General features: G+C 37.8%; 6 non-coding genes across 6 annotated transcripts; 5 read left to right on the forward strand and 1 right to left on the reverse strand.

The window, feature by feature from the left end:
- Window positions 1–2074: 2074 nt before the first annotated feature.
- TRNAR-UCG (transfer RNA arginine (anticodon UCG)) lies at window positions 2075–2147 on the forward strand. The gene has a single exon. It is a non-coding gene; the product is annotated as a tRNA-Arg (tRNA).
- A 3523-nt stretch (window positions 2148–5670) lies between these two features.
- Window positions 5671–5743, forward strand: TRNAR-UCG (transfer RNA arginine (anticodon UCG)). Its single transcript has one exon. It is a non-coding gene; the product is annotated as a tRNA-Arg (tRNA).
- A 6822-nt stretch (window positions 5744–12565) lies between these two features.
- On the reverse strand, window positions 12566–12638 carry TRNAR-UCG (transfer RNA arginine (anticodon UCG)). The gene has a single exon. It is a non-coding gene; the product is annotated as a tRNA-Arg (tRNA).
- A 3674-nt stretch (window positions 12639–16312) lies between these two features.
- On the forward strand, window positions 16313–16385 carry TRNAR-UCG (transfer RNA arginine (anticodon UCG)). The gene has a single exon. It is a non-coding gene; the product is annotated as a tRNA-Arg (tRNA).
- A 4469-nt stretch (window positions 16386–20854) lies between these two features.
- TRNAR-UCG (transfer RNA arginine (anticodon UCG)) lies at window positions 20855–20927 on the forward strand. The gene has a single exon. It is a non-coding gene; the product is annotated as a tRNA-Arg (tRNA).
- Window positions 20928–21142: 215 nt separating this feature from the next.
- TRNAR-UCU (transfer RNA arginine (anticodon UCU)) lies at window positions 21143–21215 on the forward strand. Its single transcript has one exon. It is a non-coding gene; the product is annotated as a tRNA-Arg (tRNA).
- Window positions 21216–21276: the final 61 nt, after the last annotated feature.

The following is a 21276-nucleotide window of genomic DNA, read 5'->3' on the forward strand; positions in this document are numbered from 1 at the left end:
TCTCTCTCTCTCTCTCTCTCTCTCTCTCTCTCTCTCTCTCTCTCTCTAGGAATAGTGATGGCAAGGGGGGAGGCGATTGAGGGACAGATAGAGAGATTCCTAACTAACTCACGGATCTTAATTGGTTTTGTACGCCTCTTGAATTATGTTTTCGTAAGGTGTCCGTCCCTGGCGAACAACTTGATCAAGTTAGCACGTATTCTTTTGTCGCTCCACATCCGTTAATGCCTCCATTTCAAGTGGGGTGACTCAGAACCCACGGTGCCCCATCGTTAGACCGAAAGATACATAGTTTGTAGATGCACCGAGCGTAGATGAAAAAGCCGGAAAACTCTCAAAAAATACGAGAACCCTCAGGGGGAAAACGTATCAGAAGATTGGAAAGAACGCAAGTTTGACACGCACTAAATTATAAATCAAATAAAAATGTCTGTGTGGGTGGGAGTACTTGGGTGGTAGTAGAAAAGTTTGCTAGGGTGATGCAAAGTTTAGAGAAATATGAGGAAACGCGGATTAGCAATAATATGTGCGTTTTTCTATAAAATAATATTTAGATTTAGAGCAAACTTAAATTTGGACAGTTGCATCAGAAATAAATAGTACGAGGGCTGTTCAATAAAGAATGCTCTTTGTTTTTTCTCTCTCAACATAGCTTTATTAATCATCCATAATTTGATGATCCTTGAAATGTCCCCATTTGATTAAATGCACTTACTCCAACGTTTCTGCCATTCTTCAAAAATATGGTGGAAGCCATTTCTTGATTAAGAATCGTCTCCAATGTCTTTTACAACTTCTGATTATTGGAAACTCGGTGACAGTATGAGCAATGTGAGGTCTCACATTTTAGTGATGCAGCCTCCATCCACCATGGCGTGCCATTCCTTGAATGTCAAAAAAAGATGACCAAAACCTTTCCTGCAGAAACCACAACGTTTGCATTTTACGTTGTTGGCGATGACATAGACTTGTTGCTTATGCGTTAGGTCAAAACGATGAAGCCATATATCCATATTTAAACATTTCTCAAACAAAATTTGAGAACTTCACCATCTTCAGTTACCATCTGTTGCAGCTCTGACAAATCTCCATGCGAACTTGCTGTTGCTCAGGTATGAATAGTCTTGGAACCCAGCGTGCCCAATCACGTGTTATATGTAAAAGGTCATGGGAGTGGGAAAGGATCATGGAAAGGTCATGGCCGTGCGTGCTTCCTACTGATATTCTTGACATCTCTGCCAGTTGCCTTACTGTTATACGACGATTTTCTCTCATGATTACAGAAGCAGTGTTTATGGTTTCTGTGGTGACAGCAGTGGTTGGAGCTCCAGGACCACCGATTTTTAAGATTGAATCACGTCCATTTTTAAACATTTCTCAAACAAAATTTGAGAGCTGTATACTACTATTCTTCGCGTGTCACGTCCATTGTTACGTAGGCAAAACTGAACAGGCATAAACTTGACCGGTTGCCATGGTCACACCAAGCTGCGCAATTTCTATGTGATGCAGCTTGATTTGGTTTAAAATTCCGCAGCTCAGCTAGAAATAGCAAGCAGTACGGTTGTTCATGAAAGATTATGGTTATTTGTATTGAACAGACCTAGTACTTCACAGAAGTGCAATGGCATTTATTTCATCTAATATGATACTAAAGTTCAGAACTATTTGAACTTATTTTTAATTCTCTACTACGATCAGAAGTAATTCTGTGACTGTATTTTGTGAGGGTACTCCAAGACGACCATTTCGGTGGCTACTGCAATCTCATCAAACAAAAATAAAATAAAATAAAACAAAAATAATATAAAATAAAATAAAATAAATAAAAAATTAGTAATTGTTTTTACTTATTCCCTCCTGTGTTTTTTTTTAAATTAAAACTGAATGCAAAACTTATTTCAGAGATCATCTGTGATTTCGTAAAAGTCACAGAAAAAATAGCAACACTTACCACAGATCGTAGTATGCAGTCAACATTTCTGTAATGTACTTTACTTATTTCTTTCTGGATTTTAATAAAAATTGAAATAAAAGTGTATTTTACCATTCAACTATAAGTAGCTACCAAGTTGTCCGCGTGGCCTAATGGATAAGGCGTCTGACTTCGGATCAGAAGATTGCAGGTTCGAGTCCTGCCGCGGACGATGATTTCATTTTTAACATCCTTGAAGGATGTTGCGTGCTTTGTGTATGCAATAAACAGTTCTTCTTCATCTTAAGAAACTAATAATTTATAATAAAAATGTTTTTTTACCTCCCCCGTGATTTATTCTTGGGATTTTTTTTATTCTGCAAACGCACAAACCAACCGTGAACACATTCAGAAACAGATATGCAGACTAGGACACGAACATAGGATCTAAGTTGTTTACAGTCCTGAGAAATCTATATACACGTAGTAGCACACGACTTTTGATAAATGGAGAAATTTCGAAAAACATTAAAATTGATAGTGTAAATGTATAGTGTATGCGGATGATGTTACTGCCACTCTCACTACGAGTTATGCTGTGGAAGAATTTATGTCACTGGTTGCTTCTTTTGGTAAGAAGTCGGGGTTAAACATAAACGAAGACAAGACTAGGATCAAATTGCTAGGGGAATGGGTACATCGGCCTTTACCACAACGAGAAGTGGAGTCGGATAAATCGATCCAAATATTGGGAGTTCCGTTTAGAGAGAGTCCCATGCTACCCGTAGGAGGGCTCACCACTAAAATACGGGAAAGTTTAAAAGAGTGGGAAGTGGGACAATTTTCTTTTGAGAACAAATCCATTATTGTCAGAACCGTAATTCTTCCTATGATCTTATACACGGTGTTTATAACAGGAATCACAGCTAGGACAATGAGAAGATTTTACGTTCCAACATTTCAGTTTCTATGGGGAGGAAAACGGCGAGAGATAGCGCAGAAATTTTTATTTTTACCGTGGGAAGATGGGGAGCCGTTTCTTGCACGGTACTACAATTTTATAACATATGCTGACGATGTAAAATTCTTCATCACTTCCAAAGACCATGAATCAGCAGAAGGTATTTGTCAGATGGCAAATAGCACAATCAGAGAATTTGAGAGCTACCTGGATTGCATCGGGCTCCGTATTAATGCGCAGAAGTCTGCCCAAATGACCATAACTTGCAAGCAGAATAAAAATGACATCTCGATCTCTGTGAACGGGTCTAATGTGGTAAAAGTGCACTCTCACCTGGACCTGGGTCTTAAGTGGAATGACAGACTCACCTTTGCTCAACACTTCGCCCATATGAAGACAAAAATATTCGCCGCTTTATGGGCTACCAGACAGGAACTGGTAGGAATTAGGGATCCTCAGCTAGCGACCAAGTACATTTTAATGTGTGTCCTGCCAATTGCAATGTATGCCTCGCAAATCTGGTCTTCAGCTCCAGATTCACATTATAAGTCCGTCCTTGGGATCGAGTACTGGTTCTTGCGATGGCTTAACAGAGTTGCTGGCCACCCTTTTACTATCTCAAGGGCCATTCTCTACTCAAACCTTAACATCACACCCTGGATGCAGCGGACAATTAACAGGAACATACACACTCTCGCACAAATGCTCACAGGCAGAGTGGATGCTCCAGTCCTGGATAATATTCTAGTCAAACCGCGTGCCACTGCTAGACGTTGCGGAGAAGTAAATAATCCACTGCGTTCAGCCCCGAACAATCTTAGTAGCCTGCAAAGATTCTTCCCATCAAATGCAGCGAAAATATTTAACTCACTACACATAGATGCCGAAAAACTGTGTGAGGATGCAACATACCGGAAAGAGATCTTCCAGGATTCGTATAGACTTACCAAAATATGAATCGGCTGCAAAGTACCAAAGAATTTAGAGTAAAAGAGAAACTTTCTGCTTTAAGAACAATAATAATTTGTTGACTGTAAAAATATACCTTCTGTAACAGTTATGTTAATATGTAATTTATAGATGGAATTATTAGTGAATTGTAAATATATGAGTTGTATAATGTATGTACAGAATCATCAATGTGTAAATACTGTATATATTAAACATAAAATGTGTATATAATATTTCGGGACGAGACTACGTGTTCAGTATATGTAACCCACTGCACGTAGTATCTCGTACCCTGATATGTACTTAACACCCTCCTGGCACTTTGCCGTCCCGGGGTGGTTTCCTTATGGAAATAAACGGATAATAATAATAATAATAATTCCAAAAATTAATAAGTTTTTTTCGTTTATTACAGAATTCAGTTTTCTTGATAAAAATGTAGATCTCTTAGGCTCTCATCAAAACAGTTCCATGATATAGGTTTAAATTTTATAACTCATTTGTTTGGTTTAATAGACCTGGTCCAATGGATTATTTTTCACATTAAATTCACAAATAGCTTTGAAATGATCGTCTGAATTAAGATTTTTCATGATTTAGGTTTGGATTTTATAATTAATTTGTTTGATTTAATAGATCTGGTCCAATGGGTTTTTTTTTTCACATTAAATTCACAATAGCCTTGAAACATGTCTGGGTGGTGGTACTCACCGAGAATAAGTAACAGTCTTCTCTATTAGTGAAGCGTTACTTATTCGAGGTAGTGCAATATCATGGCAACTCGTCGTGAAGGCAGAGCACAATATGAGAAAGAGCAAATGATGCCTACAACAACTACTTGGTAGTTTCTTGAGAGTTGTCTATGGTGTATCTAAACACCGATATTATATAGATATTAAACTCTTAATGTATTATGCCTTGTGCATTTAGTTATTTTAAATATTGTAAAAGGTCATGGAAAGGTCATGGCCGTGCGTGCTTCCTACTGATATTCTCGACATCTCTGCCAGTTGCCTTACTGTTATACGACGATTTTCTCTCATGATTACAGAAGCAGTGTTTATGGTTTCTGTGGTGACAGCAGTTGTTGGAGCTCCAGGACCACCGACTTTTAAGATTGAATCACGTCCATATTTAAACATTTCTCAAACAAAATTTGAGAGCTGTATACTACTATTCTTCGCGTGTCACGTCCATTGTTACGTAGGCAAAACTGAACAGGCATAAACTTGACCGGTTGCCATGGTCACACCAAGCTGCACAATTGCTATGTGATGCAGCTTGATTTGGTTTAAAATTCCGCAGCTCAGCTAGAAATAGCAAGCAGTACGGTTGTTCATGAAAAATTATGGTTATTTGTATTGAACAGACCTAGTACTTTAGAGAAGTGCAATGGCATTTATTTCATCTAATATGATGCTAAAAGTTCAGAACTATTTGAACTTATTTTTAATTCTCTACTACGATCAGAAGTAATTCTGTGACTGTATTTTGTGAGGGTACCCCAAGACGACCATTTCGGTGGCTACTACAATCTCATCAAACAAAAATAAAATAAAATAAAACAAAAATAATATAAAATAAAATAAAATAAATAAAAAATTAGTAATTGTTTTTACTTATTCCCTCCTGTGGTTTTTTTTAATTAAAACTGAATGCAAAACTTATTTCAGAGATCATCTGTGATTTCGTAAAAGTCACAGAAAAAATAGCAACACTTACCACAGATCGTAGTATGCAGTCAACATTTCTGTAATGTACTTTACTTATTTCTTTCTGGATTTTAATAAAAATCGAAATAAAAGTTGTATTTTACCATTCAACTATTAATAGCTAACAAGTTGTCCGCGTGGCCTAATGGATAAGGCGTCTGACTTCGGATCAGAAGATTGCAGGTTCGAGTCCTGCCGCGGACGATGGCTTCATTTTTAACATCCTTGAAGAATGTTGCGTGCTTTATGTATGCAATAAACAGTTCTTCTTTATCTTAAGAAACGAATAATTTATAATAAAAAGGTTTTTTTACCTCCCCCGTGATTTATTCTTGGGATTTTTTTTATTCTGCAAACGCACAAACCAACCGTGAACACATTCAGAAACAGATATACAGACTAGGACACGCAGGCGAGGAAGGCAATGACTGTGTAAGTTTAAAATCCCCGGGTAAGGAACTTTCCTCTGGGTAGAATGCTCATCATTATCATCAAACATACTGGCTTTTCGACATATTATTACCCGGATAAGAAATTCCCGCATAAGAAGTTTTCCTCCTGTACTAGGTTTAGTTTCTTAATTCCCATTATCATCTCTATATATTGTAATGTATTATTTATCCGCGTAAGAAGTTTCCAGGGTAAAAATTTCCCACTTAATACGTTTTCTAAATATAGAAATTCTTTATTTTTAAATTTAAAAAATATTGACACTAACTTGTTCGATTACCAAAATGTTTACATTTTGGTAATCGAACAAGTTAGTGTTAAGCATCACCTTCATAGCGAGTTGCCCTGATATTGCACTACCTTGAATAAGTCATGCTTCTACTAATGTTACTTATCAACTTATTGTTAAGGGAAGGCCAGGGACTGCCCTTACAGTCTCTCTCCATCTTTGCAGGGATATGCCTTTGTCTCTCCTTCCCTGGGGTTTATAGTTTAGTATCTCTTTCTGATAGCGTCCATTCTCCATTCTCTCTACATGCTGGATCCATCTGTTTCTGTATGAGTCTATATAATTTAGTACTGAGGTTGTCTGCAGTTCTGACAGGATGTAGTAGTAGTAGTAGTAGTAGTAGTAGTAGTAGTAGTGGCACTTGATGCAAGAAAGCAAGTGTAGGAGCTTATGCAGCATCAGCCAAAAAAAAAAAAATCACACCATACCCTCCAATTGCCTGTCCAGTTCCTCCTTAAATTTATTTAACCTATCAACTTCCACAACGACAGATGGAAGTTTGTTCCAGCAATTAACCACCCGCTGGCTAAAGGCAAATTTCCGCACATCTATTCTACATCTATCCTTTCTTAATTTGAACTTATGTCCCCATAACAAGTGGGAGGATCCCATCAGAATTCAGCGTGCTCAACCCATTCAAGGCCTTATAGACCTCAATCAGATCACCGCGCAGGTGCCTAGTCTCCAGCCACTGCAATTTGCAGAACTTAAGCCTCTCTTGGTAAGAGGATCCCTTCATTCCCCTCACCAATCGTGTTGCTCTTCTCTGTACACGCTCAAGCAAATCTACATCCTTCCTAAAATGAGGCCTCCAGACCTGTACGCAGTACTCAAGGCGTGGCCTGACCATTGCCTTATACAGAGGGACAATCACCTCCTTTTCCCTGCTAGCAAAATTCCTATATATCATTGACAAAACCCCATGACCTGCCCTGGCAGCCTGTCTGCATTGCTCAGAAAACTTCATATCTGACTGCACAATTACTCCCAGGTCTTTTTCATTTTCTACCACCTTAAGTGTAGTATCACACAGTTGGTACGTTTCTCTGGGGTTACTTCTACCCATATGCAGTACTTTGCATTTGTCAAGGTTAAACTTCAGTTGCCACTTCTTAGCCCATCTGCCCAAATTATCTAGATCCTGTTGCAGTAGCACACTGCCATTACTGTCATTAACAACCTTGCCAACCTTCGTGTCATCTGCAAACTTCGACATTAAGCCTGATATACCTTCATCAATATCATTGATAAATATACAAAACAACAGTGGACCCAACACCGAACCCTGTGGGACTCCACTAATAACATTAGTCCACAAAGAGCAGCACCCATTGATTACCACCCTCTGTCTTCTCCCACTTAACCATCCTTTTATCCATTGTAGCAACTTACCCTTAATACCATTCTGCTCCAATTTGTACAGTAGTCTTCCATGCGCAACAGTGTCAAAAGCTTTCCTGAAATCCAAGTATATGATATCAAAATTATTTTTTGCATCCAGTTCCTTTGTGACCACATCATAATAACCAATCAAATTTGTCAGACAAGACTTTCCCTTAACAAACCCATGCTGTGTCTGAATTATTGCTGCAGTCTTGTCTAGATGATCCTGCAATGCATCTTTAACCAGTGACTCCATTATTTTACCCGGAACAGAAGTTAAACTAACTGGTCTGTAATTATTCGTGTCACCCTTCGAAACTCCTTTGTGAATTGGGGATACATTTGCACATCTCCAGTCCGTGGGAACCTCCCCTGAATCCAAGGATGCTCTCATAATTATGGCTAAGGGTTTGCTTAGTTGCTTTGCCGCCTCCTTTAATATAACTGGATAGATCCCATCCGCCCCAGGTGCCTTTCTTATGTTTAACTTCAACAATTTCTCCTCCACTTTGCTCTCAGTTATTACAAAATCATTAAGCACACTGCTACATTTTGATAACCTTCTTCCATTTTCAAACTGTAATGATTCCTCACGTGTGAATGTAGATGCAAAATACTCATTCAGTTTGTTTGCTATCTGAGCAGGATCATCAACAGTCGAACCATCGATGTCAAGTGGACCAATCATATTCAGCCCCTTCCTTTTAGAGTTTATATAAGTAAAGAAATCCTTGCTGTTTTTCTTAGCATCTTTTGCCAAAGATTTCTCGTAATCCGCCTTTGCCTGCCGAACCTCCTTTGTGACCTGATTACAGACTAGCTTATATCTGCTACAGGCTTCTGCGTCGCCTGATAATTTATATGCATCCCATGCATTTTTCTTCTCTGTCACGAGTCTCATTAGTTCATTTGATAACCATTTAGGCCTAAACCTTGAACAATGTTTCTTCATCGGTATGAAAAGTCTAGTAGCTTCCACGATTAATTCCTTGAATGCTTCCCACTTAGAATTTACTGTTTGTAACATCGTCAGTCGATCCCACTGTACAGAATTTAAAAACTGTCTGAGACCACTGTACTCCCCTTTACGGAAGCAAAAACCCTTTCCTTTACCCCTGACGGTAGTTACCTCTTTGAGTAAATCCCACTTCAGCACACTGTGATCACTGCCACCTAGTGGTTCCTTTATCTGCAAATTCTTAATACACGAATGATCACTGCTGATAACCAGATCAAGAGAATTACTTTCTCTGGTTGCCTCTCGAACATGCTGCTGCAGAAAACAATCATCCAATAAATCCACAAAAGTCTGACTAGTGTGTGAGTGACCAACCCACAAGTTCCAGTCAATATCTGGGAAGTTAAAATCCCCCATTATAAGACATTCCGATTTACTGGCCCACTCTATTTCTCTGTACAATTGTTCATTGTACTCATTCGAGTCATTAGGCCTATAACACACTCCTACTCTTATCTTTGCTTTTGCAGTGCTTATGTCACACCAAACTGACTCAACAGTGCACTGTCCATCTATATCAACTGGATGCACTTCTTTTGATTTTATGTTTTTCTTAATTAACAGCATAACACCTCCTCCCTTTCTGTCCTGTCTATCCTTTCTGTACACATTGTACTCCCCAAATTCCAGTTCTGCATTCCTTATATCTTTGTGACACCACGTCTCTGCTATCCCAACAATATCCGCCTTTGATGTCTTGACCAACACTTCAAATTCATCAAATTTATTTACTATACTTCTAGCATTGGTATACATGCAAGCATACATGCTCCTATGCCTATTCCTTGTTACCCTAACACATCCCAATACCCAACTATTCCAGGATGACTGCCATCCGTCCCTGAAACCCCCAACACCCCTCGCTCCAGGTCGCTTCTTATTCTAATAGAAGTTGTGCAAGAATCACCTTCACCTCTGCCTGCGGTTACTGTTAAACTATTAGTCTTTGTATCCCCCCAAGCTAGCAGTTTTCCGACCCACCTAACACTGCCTCGATAGCATCAGCAAATATTCTTGCACCCTTTCTATTTAAGTGTATCCCATCCCTGTAGAAGCAATCTCTCCTGTTAACAAGTACAGTCCAGGCTGAAAAAAATTCTACCCCTTGAGCCTTGCAAGGGGTAGAATTTTTTGGTTCAATCAAATCAATTTTTGAAATCAATGTCTTGATTTCTTTTCCTGTCAAGTCTGGTATAGCCTGCGGTTCTGTGCATGAAACGCTTTTCTGCACCAGTCAACCTTCTCCTATCCCCTTTGCTCATTGTCCATGCCTCAGAGGCATTGGTTAGGATACAGCACACACTCTGGCGAGTGTGTGCTGTATCCATGTCCTTCTTTTCTTATGCACCAAATTAGATTTCAAAATATGGTTTATAGTTCTAAAACTATGTAATTATTTATTTTTTGCTCAATATCTTTTTTCTTTCTCTTTAATTTGTTCGATAATATTATTGTCAATGCACATCTTACTTCTTATTGGATCTCTTCCTTTAAATGCCATCACTTTTGTCTTTGAAGATGAGATTTCCATATTAAATGATTTTGCTATTTTGTTTAATGAGAAGATGACTTTCTGCAACGAGTTCTCATTGTTTTCTATTAAAACCTAGTCATCAGCAAAAAGCAGTGTGTCCATTCTTGCTTTGCGGCTAATTTCGATGCCTGTCTTGGAAATTTTCCTCCATTCTCTTATAATATGATTTACATATATGTCGAATAGAAGCGGGGCAGTCCACATCCCTGTCGCACCCCTGTATTTATTGTCTCCAATTCAGTTTGTGATTCAATCTTAATTTTTATTCTATTATTTTTATCAATATTGAGGATGGCCTCGATAAACTGGTTTGGTATATTGTCTTCTTTTAAGATTTCAAATAATTTTGTTCAGTTCGCCTTGTCAAAAGCTTTTTTGTAATCTAGGAATAAGAGATGGGTTTCCAAATTAAACTCTCATCTTTTTTTCTATCAAGAGCTTGAGTGTGAAGTATGCGTCAGCCATGATCTTCCCCTCCTGAACTCGTTTTGTTCTTCTCCAAGAATGTTTTCTTAGTACTGTATTTACTAAGTTTCAGTTTTAAGAGGTTTGAGTATATTTTATATCCTGAGTTTAGGAGACTGATTCCTCGGTTGTTATTGCAGTCGTTTATATTGCCTGTTTTTTTTAAAAATTGGCACTGCAAGAGCATTTTTCCAGCTATCTGGTGGCGGGTGGCACGCAAAAATCATATTCATCAGTTCAAGTAGTAATTTCAAAATTTTTTCCTGGGTATTTGATGAACTCTATATTAATTCCATCGTCGCTTTGGACATTTTTACTTTTTACTGTTTTTAAGTACTGTTTCCATTTCTTTGTTAGTGAATGATTCTATTGTTAGATGCTGTTTTAGCCAGGGGAGGATGTAGTCCATAGATTTTTTATAATAGTTGAGCCAATCTTCTGTATTGTGTTAATTTTGACTGTTCCCTTGAAGTTAATGTTCATTTGTCTTATTACTTTGTATACTGTAGTATGTGCCTTATTAATGTCTCTTTCTAAGTTGGTAACAAAATTGTTCCATTGATCTCTGTGTCTTTTTTTATGTTTCTCTTTTGGCTGTAGCTCTTTTTCATTTATATTCCACTTCATCTTCTAGTTTTTTATATGCATTCCTGAATTATAGTGCTGATTTCCGCATCCCACCTCTTCTAAGGTTTTGTCAAGGTGTCTCCAGTTATCTTCTCAATATTTAATTTAATTTTTTAATTTTAAATAAAAAATATTTCAAAATTTAATTTGGAATGAAAAACTAAAAAATGTTATTCTTTAGTAAACATTCTTTTTTATTTAAAAATTTTATATTGAAGTGTAGAAAACAAAAAACTACATGGGAGTGGGCGTGCTGTACTTTATACGTTCAATAGAAAGATCTGCTTTCTTATTTTCTCTTAAGTTCGTACTTCAATTCAAACATAGTAATGCAGATTAAAAAGCAAAACTGTACAGGAGAAATATTAACTTTCAAATATGGTCTCACATCACGTGAGTATGGGCTTGGCACACTCAGGGTCCTCAGCTGTATATCATCATTCTTCTCTTTCTTGGTGATTCCTTTCTACTTCTCTCTCTCTCTCTCTCTCACTCAAGGTAACTCAGGTTTTGGCTGGTGCAGCATAAGTCTCAGGCTTTCTTGCACCATATGACTAATAATAATAATAATATTTTTTTTATTATTTGTATGACGTTGCTCTCTTGCTGAACAGGTAATTATTAAAAACGAAATTACTAATCTGGTGTAATATTATTCAGAGTTAAAAAACACCACAAGAGGGCGCAGTTCTCATAATCTGTTTGTTATTTTCGAAAGTAGAAGTAATAGCAAAATTGATTAATGTGGCTCGAATACGATTGGAGTCACATTAATCAGAGATTAGTGTAATCAGATCACACGTAATCTTGAGAACCGAATATAGTTAAAGTCCCATTATTATTATTATTATATGAAAAATGTTGTTACTTAACATCCCTTCGCCTTTGCCTAGAGTTACGCAATTTGTGAATAGCTCCATAACTTTCTATTTTTATTTATTTTTAAAAATGTATAGTTTATGCATACGTGAAATCGAAGTAAAATAATATCAAAATGATAATTCCTTACTTGATGTCTTAACAGGACTGCAAAGTGTTAATTATTATAAAAAGAAGAAAAATTGAATAACATTTAAATCTTCAAAATTTGCAATCTTTGAATGAAAGTCAAAACATTTTGTGGCCAATCGCATATATCAGACATTATCAACTAAATGTCATAAACAATAAATTGTTTAAAGAGAAAAAAAATGTGTAAGAAAAATTGCATTTGTTAAAAAATAAATTACATAAAAAGGGAAATTTAAAATGTTCCAAAGTCGTCCGCGACAGGACTCGAACCTGCAATCTTCTGATCCGAAGTCAGACGCCTTATCCATTAGGCCACGCGGACAACACATGGTTTTGCGTTCCATTTCTTTTAAAGTGAAGGATACAAAATTGCATTTCTGTGTTTAAATTGATTTGGGCAACAAAAATAAATTATAAACGATTATTTTTAAACAGTTTATTTAAAAAATTATAACGGCTGTAAATTTTAGAAATCTGAACTTTGAAAAACGACCCATTTGATAATCTAAAATACTGTATCCAAAAGATAAATGATTTCCGTACTCTATTGCCATCTAGTGAGAAAATAAAGCAATAGCTATGCATGTGACTTGGAAATACAGTACAGTATTATTATTGTTTTTTTTTGTTTAGTTTTTTAAACAAAAACTATTTGTCACTTCTGATTTTAGTTTAAAATAATAATAATAATAAAATTCTATATTGCTACTCTAAAACATTCAATTCAAAATATTTAATTTTTTAGAGATATTACATAGGTGTTTGTTGCAAAGTTTATTTATATCTCATCACTAAAGAATATTTATTTATTTTGTTATTTTTAGTTTTCAAGGTTTCACAGGTTTTTTAATTCACTCAATTGATCTACAAATTGTAAATGGTTTGTGGGGACTGCTTTTTTTTATATATTTTAATCTTTTTCTTTGTCCTGCTTTTAAAAAATAATAATATTTAAGATAAAGTAAATAAAAAAACTTACATAACATAAACATATTTTCTTTTTATAGTGCTCTCGGGTTAATAAGGAGGGTCAGCTTGGGACTGTAAAAGAACTGGTTTCGTAAGTTAATTATGACACCAGACCTGATAGGTTTAGGGCAAGTCTAAAGCTATGAAAATTATAAAAAAAAGTCATTGTGAGTGCCAGACATGCCTCTTTCGATACATAGTTGTGAGCAAACTTGCTGCCAAATGCATCGATCTCATTGAGAAGGCAATTCGCCAAGTTGCCTTTGTATTGAACTACTCCTAAACAAAAGCCCTACACTGGCGAAGAAGTATATTGCATTTTATTTAAAATTTTGCTCAATAAAAATTAAATAATTATAATAACTAAATAAAATTTAATAAAATAGAAAATTTTATTTATCAAATATAAATAAAATACACTAAATAAATAAAATTGTTAAATAAAAAATATAAATACCAAATCTGCGTTGCGATATCACCAAAATTAAATCCATTAAATTATAAAAAAATAAATTGAATACAAACGTGAAGTATTTTATTAAATACTTGTCCATGTAAATACATTTGGTTAAAACCCTCTGGGTCTAATTAAAATAAAGAATGTAAAATAAAACAGAAACAACTATTTTCAAAAAAAGAGTGTTGATCCTTAATCAGTACGGGGAATGGCAAATTTGGGTAGTCTGGAAAGGAGCTGAAAATAAGACCACAGTGAATCGGAATCAACAGCGATCCCGTTGGGCCGGGTTGTCCCTGTTTTCCCTCTGGTGAGGCATGGGCCTGTCCCACTAATTTGGGGGCCATCTTCTCTATGGGCCCCATATCTCTGTCTTTCCCCTCCTCTCTAACTTACAATTAGCGTCCGAATCATCTCTAAATTGCTTGAGCCCTACACCCAAAAACTTAAGAACATCAAATCACATAACAGTGCTCCTTTTGGCTGATCCCTATCTATAGCGGTTTTTTTTTTTTTTTTTTTTTTCTTTTTTTCAGATCCTAGCCACTGAAATCTCAGGAAATTAGGTGGCAGGACCTGCCAGAGTAAATAAGTATAAAACTGGTGTACCTGATCTGCCTCCATGGGACGGAGTTTGGACAACGTTGGGTCCCATTGGGCCCAGCGGCTAAATGACCAGAGAAACAACGGTACACGATACTGCACATATACAAAATCCACACCTCTGGCATTGACAGTGTTCTGTTTCACCCCTGGTGCCGTTTGACACTAAACACACTCTAATCCGCATAGCATTTAGGAGCAAATGCGCCTCCCCTGTGAATCTGGCCTTGAGTACGTACCTTACAATCAGTGGTGGGTGGTTATAAACTGCCATTGTAGCACTTAAAAAATAAAAGTAAACACCCTTTTTTGTATTTTTGCATTTATGACTGATTTTACAACCGATTAAATGTTATTTAATTCAGTAGGGCCACGGAGAAATTTTGTTTGGGGCAAGTGGGGGAGCTTGTACTTTCTACATTGATAGTGTTTTACAAGTTCCAACATGGGACAGTACAATTATATAATATAAAACAACAAAACAATCTGACACTTTGAAATTAGCTATTATTATTACGTAGTAATAATTTAAAATTATTATATTAAAATTACACTTTTAAAAACTGAGGCATTGACTTAGTCTTCTTTAATAGTCTAATAATAGTGTAATAATTATACTGCAATTGTATATGTAAGGAGTATATTATAATTATAATACATTGTGTTGTAAATAATCAAATATCATTATCAAATTGAAAACCATAGTTCTAACCCCATAGGTCTGAAGATGGGAAAAAGTGAGTTCCCGAAACGTAGCTATAAATAGTTTAAGTGTTTGGCATTGAGGTGGTTCAAATCCTTCAAATTGTATCATTTCCATGATAAATTACTTCATCAACCACGTGATATAATAGTGCAGTGTATATCAATTCATTAAAATAATAAAACTTGATTTTTCAATGAGCTGCTCTAGTACTGCACTAGTCTGCGCGTATAGTACAGTAGTATCGTCACCGTTCTTTCTACATCTGGTGGAAAGGGCCTGGGGTCGAATCTCATTAAGGTGCGAGGAACTTTTATGGACTATTTTCACTTCATGGCCTAGTTATTCGGTCTCAGGCAGAGGTTATTTTGTATTGCACAAGGATTACATTATTATGTTCTAAAATCCAAAAGTGCAATTCTAATATTAGTTTTGTGCAGTATACAGTAATTATATAAAAACTGACAATGTAAGAACAACCTTATAACGTTGAATCTGACGGCCATAGTCCCAGACCGACAGTTCTTATGTGGTTGCAAGATAGAAGAAATTTTAATTTAAGCATCAACAACGAATCCACTCGGACACAGAGATGGTTTAATGGGGCATTTAACCATCTCTGTTTAAATATGAACAAATTGTCATTTGTTCATATTTATCTGTTTGGATTTTAGCCACTGGTGCTAACTGTTAATCAATGTAATCGTTTACAGATGTAAATAAATACAGTTACTAAATATTCTTCTTCCAGACTGTTCAAACACTAGGCACACTTCTCTAAAATTAGGAAATTTTTTAAATCCTGTATCTCTCAACCCCGATGGTGCTGGATTTTAAAGTTTACTGTATTGTGGAAAAGCAACGTTCTAACAACTTTTTCTTTTATCTTAGCACAAAAAACTAAAATCACCAGAGGCCGCTACTATAACCCTAATTGTAATTAAATTTATGTTTACTTTACTGAAAAGAAAAAAATATATTTCTGGCGATTGGTTATTTCCTGCACTCGTTCCAGTCCTACTGTCCTTCAAAATTGCATGCACGATACTGGTTCAGTATCCTGAACTTTCCTTTCTAACCTATCCTACCCCCCATCCAAGAACTGATGGTTATATGGTTTCTGATTTTATGTTTTCCATTGTCCGGTTGGTCTGCTTGTTGGTCGTTGCTTATATTTCAGTGATTATGAAATCACAAATAGTTTCTCCATTATTAATGAATCCTTCATGATGAAACATAAAAATTGATCAATACCAAGCATGTTGTCCGCGTGGCCTAATGGATAAGGCGTCTGACTTCGGATCAGAAGATTGCAGGTTCGAGTCCTGTCGCGGACGAGTTTCTTAATTTTTTCTTCATTTACATTAAATGGAACTTGTGCTGTAGACATGACGTAGAGGAGTAATTGATTTAAATTAGACTAAAATAGTTATTTAGAGTTAAAAATGGTGAAGTAGTTAATAAATAAGTTAACGATCGGTCCTCATAATACTAAAACGATGGTGTTTGGTTCCAAGCGGAACATCAACCAGCCATCCGAAATGCTTAGAACGTCACAACCTGATTGGGGCTTATATCATAAAACCATGTTGATATACTACAATTGGTCCCCATGGTTCCATAGGAACCATTCTTCTGATTATGCTGAGGGTATGAAGAACCTTATCAATATCTGTGGTATAGGTTCTAGCAGGAATGGTTAGTGGGCCTTTGGAACTGTTAGTGGTTTTTACTGGATTATGTACAGCTTGTGGGTTTGGGGTATCTAGTACTGCCTGGGGTTCGTACTTGTAGTATGGTATATTATTATTATTATTATTATTATTGTTGTTGCTCTTATATTATTTCTCCCTGATTGGGGGATTCCATTCCGTGATGGGTACTGCTACCAAGTACACAGGTTGGTTGTAAAGTCTGGTGTTACTGCTGGTAGAGGAAATCTCTGACAATTCTACAGGTGTTCAGGATTGCGACTTTCTGGAGTTCCTTGCATGTGTTCTCTGGGAGTTCTATTGCTGCTAGGCTGCTATGTAGAGTCTTTCGTACCATACCTGTGGTTGACACGGTGATCGGAATGGTCGATACTTCTTGCATATGCCACATTTCCTTGATCTCATGTCTCAGGTTCGTGTACTTCCAAATTTTTTCCTCATGGGTTTCTGGACATTGCTAGTGTTGGGCACCGCTATGTCAATCAGATAGGTAGCCTTTTCCATCTTGTCCGCAAGGGTTGTGTCCGGTCTGTTGTGCGTGATGGTCTTATCCGTTATTATGGCGCGATCCCATTACAGCTTGTGTGTTTGGGTCTCTAATACTGCCTAGTGTTCGTACCTGTAGTATGGTACACTTTCTTTGGTCAACTGGCATTTCCTCGCTAGCTTCTGATGTATTATATTGGCTATCTGGTCGTGTCTACGAGTGTACTCAGACTGGGTGATCACTTTGCACCCCGCGGTGATGTGTTGGATCATTTCTGAAGCTAGGTGGCATCGTCGACATGTGTCATCTGACATACCCAGCTCCTTTGCGATGTATTTTCTATAGTTTCTGGTGTTGATTACCTGTTCTTGGATGGCCAGCATGAATCCTTCAGTTTCGGGGAAGAGCGTCCCGCTTGTGAGCTATGCATTGGAAGCAATGTTATCGATATGATCTTGATGGAGGTTATTGTAGTGTCTGCCATGGAGTGTCTTCTTTGCCCATCTTTCTAACTTCGTTTCTTGTACCGTCTGGGCGGAAGGGGGTTCCGCGCTTAGGCTGAGTGGGATATACTACTTATCTATCTTCCTTATGACTTGGTGGAGTGGTGCCGTGTTGTTTTCGAAGTAATCCTTTAAATTAACTATCGCTGCTTTCTGTTGCTCTCTCAGGGTGTTCCTGATCGACTGTTTTACTTCTTCTCGAATCTCTCACTCTTTCATCTCTTGTATATCCTTGGTTTTCTTCCCTTCTACTTCTATCCAGGGTGCTCTGCTGTTATGTCTTACTTCACTGCTCCAGATATTTCCCCAGAACTCCTCGATCGTCTTCTTCTCGGGTGGTCGGTTTCTTGCTTTGTGATCTTCACCCAGTTTCCATCGAGGGACCAAAGGCTCTTGGGTCCTCATCGAAGATTCGGTTGTTTATTTTCCTCTGGGAGCTCTCTTTGTATCGGTGTAGTTTCTTTCTGAGTGCGAGGAGGTTCTGCTTCAGTGTGTCCAAGTATTCTCCTATTCTCTGATTTCTGGTCTCATGTTTGTTGTGTATGCTGTCCTCTTAAGGATACTCTTCACCTTTCCAATCAATTTCTTACTTCTATTACCCTGTTGGTACTGGGTCAACTGACCTAACTTGACTATTAATTCTTCTAGCTTCTGCTGAAGTCTTCGTTCCCAAGCTGGCGGTTCCTTCTGTTTTCGGTTCTTCTGCTGCTGCTGGTCTCTCGTTTCTTTTCCATTAATCCTAGTAGCTGCTATGGTAGCACAGTATACAGCTGTGTGGATAGCCTCCACAGCGTTGCACCATTGTCGTCAAGGTAATGTGGCATTATTTGCCCATTCAGGTGATCTGTTACTTTCCACAGAATTTTATTTGGCCTCTGCTTAAGTATCACGTGGGTTCTTGTGGGATCCATTCCTTTGAATTCTGTTAAGGCCTTCTTCCACTCGTCTTCTATTCTGGATATCATGACTTCGTCTCTTTCCACTTCAGCTACTCTGGGTTATATTCCTTCTTTCAACATTAGCATTAGCATTAGTAGAGGCATATGATGCAAGAAAGCAAGCTTATGCAGCATCAGCCAAAAAAAAACACTTCTACTTCACCCCCCCATTCGTTCAAAATACCTGTCCAGCTGAGCCTTAAATTTATTTAGGCTCTCAACCTCCACAACAAGGGATGAAAGTCTGTTCCACCAACCAACTACCCGCTGGCTAAAGGCAAATTTCCACATCTCTCCTACATTTGTCTTTCCTCAATCTGAATTTATGCCATCTCAGGTGATTATTCTGAGCAAGAGGAAGAATCCCATCGACATTGAGCATGCTCAAACCATTCAAGGATTTGTACACCTCTATCAGATCACCTCGCCGGTGCCTAGTCTCCAGACACTGTAATTTGCAAAACTTAAGCCTTTCTTCGTAAGGGCAACAATTTGTTCCATTCACTAATCTTGTTGCCCTTGTCTGTACTCGTTCCAGCATCTCTACATCCTTCTTGAAATGAGGCCTCCAGACCTGTATACAGTACTCAAGGTGTGGCCTGACCATTGTCTTATACAAGGGAATAATCACCTCCTTGTCCCTGTTAGAAAAATTCCTGTATATCATTGACAAGACACCATGAGCTACTCTTGCAGCCCGTCTGCACTGCTCAGAGAACTTCATATCTGCCTGCACAATTACCCCCAGGTCCTTTTCATTCTCTACCACTGTCAGTGGTAGAGAATGAAATGAATTCTTGCTGTTTCTCCTCTTGTTACATGGTATTTTGTTCATATTCTTTGTGCTTTGTAGTTGATCGCTGACAACCTGCTTGATTTTTTCCAAGATGGCAGGAGCTATTAGGTTCTTCGTGACGATGGTCCTTCTCTGGTCTGCTAATTGCTGTTTGGTGATCTGAATATCCGGGTATCGTTCCAACCACTTGGTATGTAGTCGCGACCTGTACATTGTCCTATCGGTCTCTAGCCTGGTTATTTCATAGTAGCTCGCATGATGTATGTATTCATTCCAATGCTCCACTTCATGCGTTGGAATTTTCTTCCTTCCTGGGTGGTCCCTAGCGCAGTTGCTCAGGAAGCACTTCCAGTTGGTGGGGTTGGATGGTCTTGCCCTTCTCTTGTGGTAGCCTTACAGGGGACAACGCCATTTGCTCCTCTGTCTTGCTCGGGAGACTGTCTCCAACTTTTCGAACCGACCCCTCTGCCTAAGGCCTGAACGCGAGTGACTTTATCCTGCGCCACACTCGATGCAGTATGAATAATATTTCTCTGCAGCATCATCCATCTGTGGAGGTGGACTTCTTTAGCTTCGGCTTATGTCCAGTGGTTTATTTATTTATTTATTTGGTTAGTTCTCGCGAGTAACACCAGATGGTGCCACTATCTACCTCAGTCGTCACTCCGACCTTGGGGAAGGTAATTCCAATGGGCTAACTTTTGCGATGTTTTTTTATTATTATTATTATTTTCTCCCTGATTGGGGTTCCACCTCGCGAGGGTTCCACCGTCGGTGGTTGATGTTATGTCTGGTGTTACTATTGGTCAGGAACTCCCTGACTATCCTACATGTGTTCGGGATTAGACTTTCTGGAGTTCCTTGTAGGTGTTCCCTGGGAGACGTGCTGCTGATAGGCTGTATTATTATTATTATTATTATTATTATTATTATTATTATTATTAGCTATATGGTGCAAGAAAGCCTGAGGCTTTTGCTGCACCAGCCAAAAAAAAAAAAAAAATCCTGAGTTACCCAGAGAGAGACAGAGAGAGAGAGAGAGAGAGAGAGAAAGTCAGAAGTAGGAGGGAATCACCAAGAAAGAGAAGAATGATAATATCCAGCTCAGGACCCTGGGTGTGCCAAGCCCATACTCACCAGATGTGAGCCCCCAGGGTTATACTTGTAGTTTGTTAATTTATGGATGGTCGGTCTGCTTGTTGGTCTTTGCTGATATTTCAATGAAAATGATCCAATATTTTTCATATTCAATATCCTGATTAACTCATATATGCTTATTTTTAAATATACATTATAAAATCACAAATAGTCTCCATTGTTAATGAATGCTCCATGATGAAACATAAAAATTAATCAATGAAAGTCATGTTGTCCGCGTGGCCTAATGGATAAGGCGTCTGACTTCGGATCAGAAGATTGCAGGTTCGAGTCCTGTCGCGGACGTTGGCGAAAACTTCTTTTCTTCATTTATTTCATTACATTAAAAATTAACAAACTTGTGCTATTTAAATTAGTTTAGGGATGTTAGATCCCGAAACTAATTACATCCCTAATGTACATTAGTTTAAATTAGTTTAGGGTTCTAACATCCTGTAAATAGCACAAGTTTGTTAACATTTAATGTAATGAAATAAATGAAGAAAAAAGTTTTCGCCAACGTCCGCGTGGCCTAATGGATAAGGCGTCTGACTTCTGATCAGAAGATTGCAGATTCAAATCCTGTCGAGGACGTTTTTCTCGGGAGGAAAACCTTCGCCATGCTACCCTCGCCTGAGACCAACTCAGCCACATG

This window comes from Mastigoproctus giganteus, chromosome 10 (genome assembly GCF_048544385.1).
Source record: "Mastigoproctus giganteus isolate SK-2022 chromosome 10, ASM4854438v1, whole genome shotgun sequence".
In the NCBI taxonomy this organism is placed as follows: Eukaryota; Metazoa; Arthropoda; class Arachnida; order Uropygi; family Thelyphonidae; genus Mastigoproctus; species Mastigoproctus giganteus.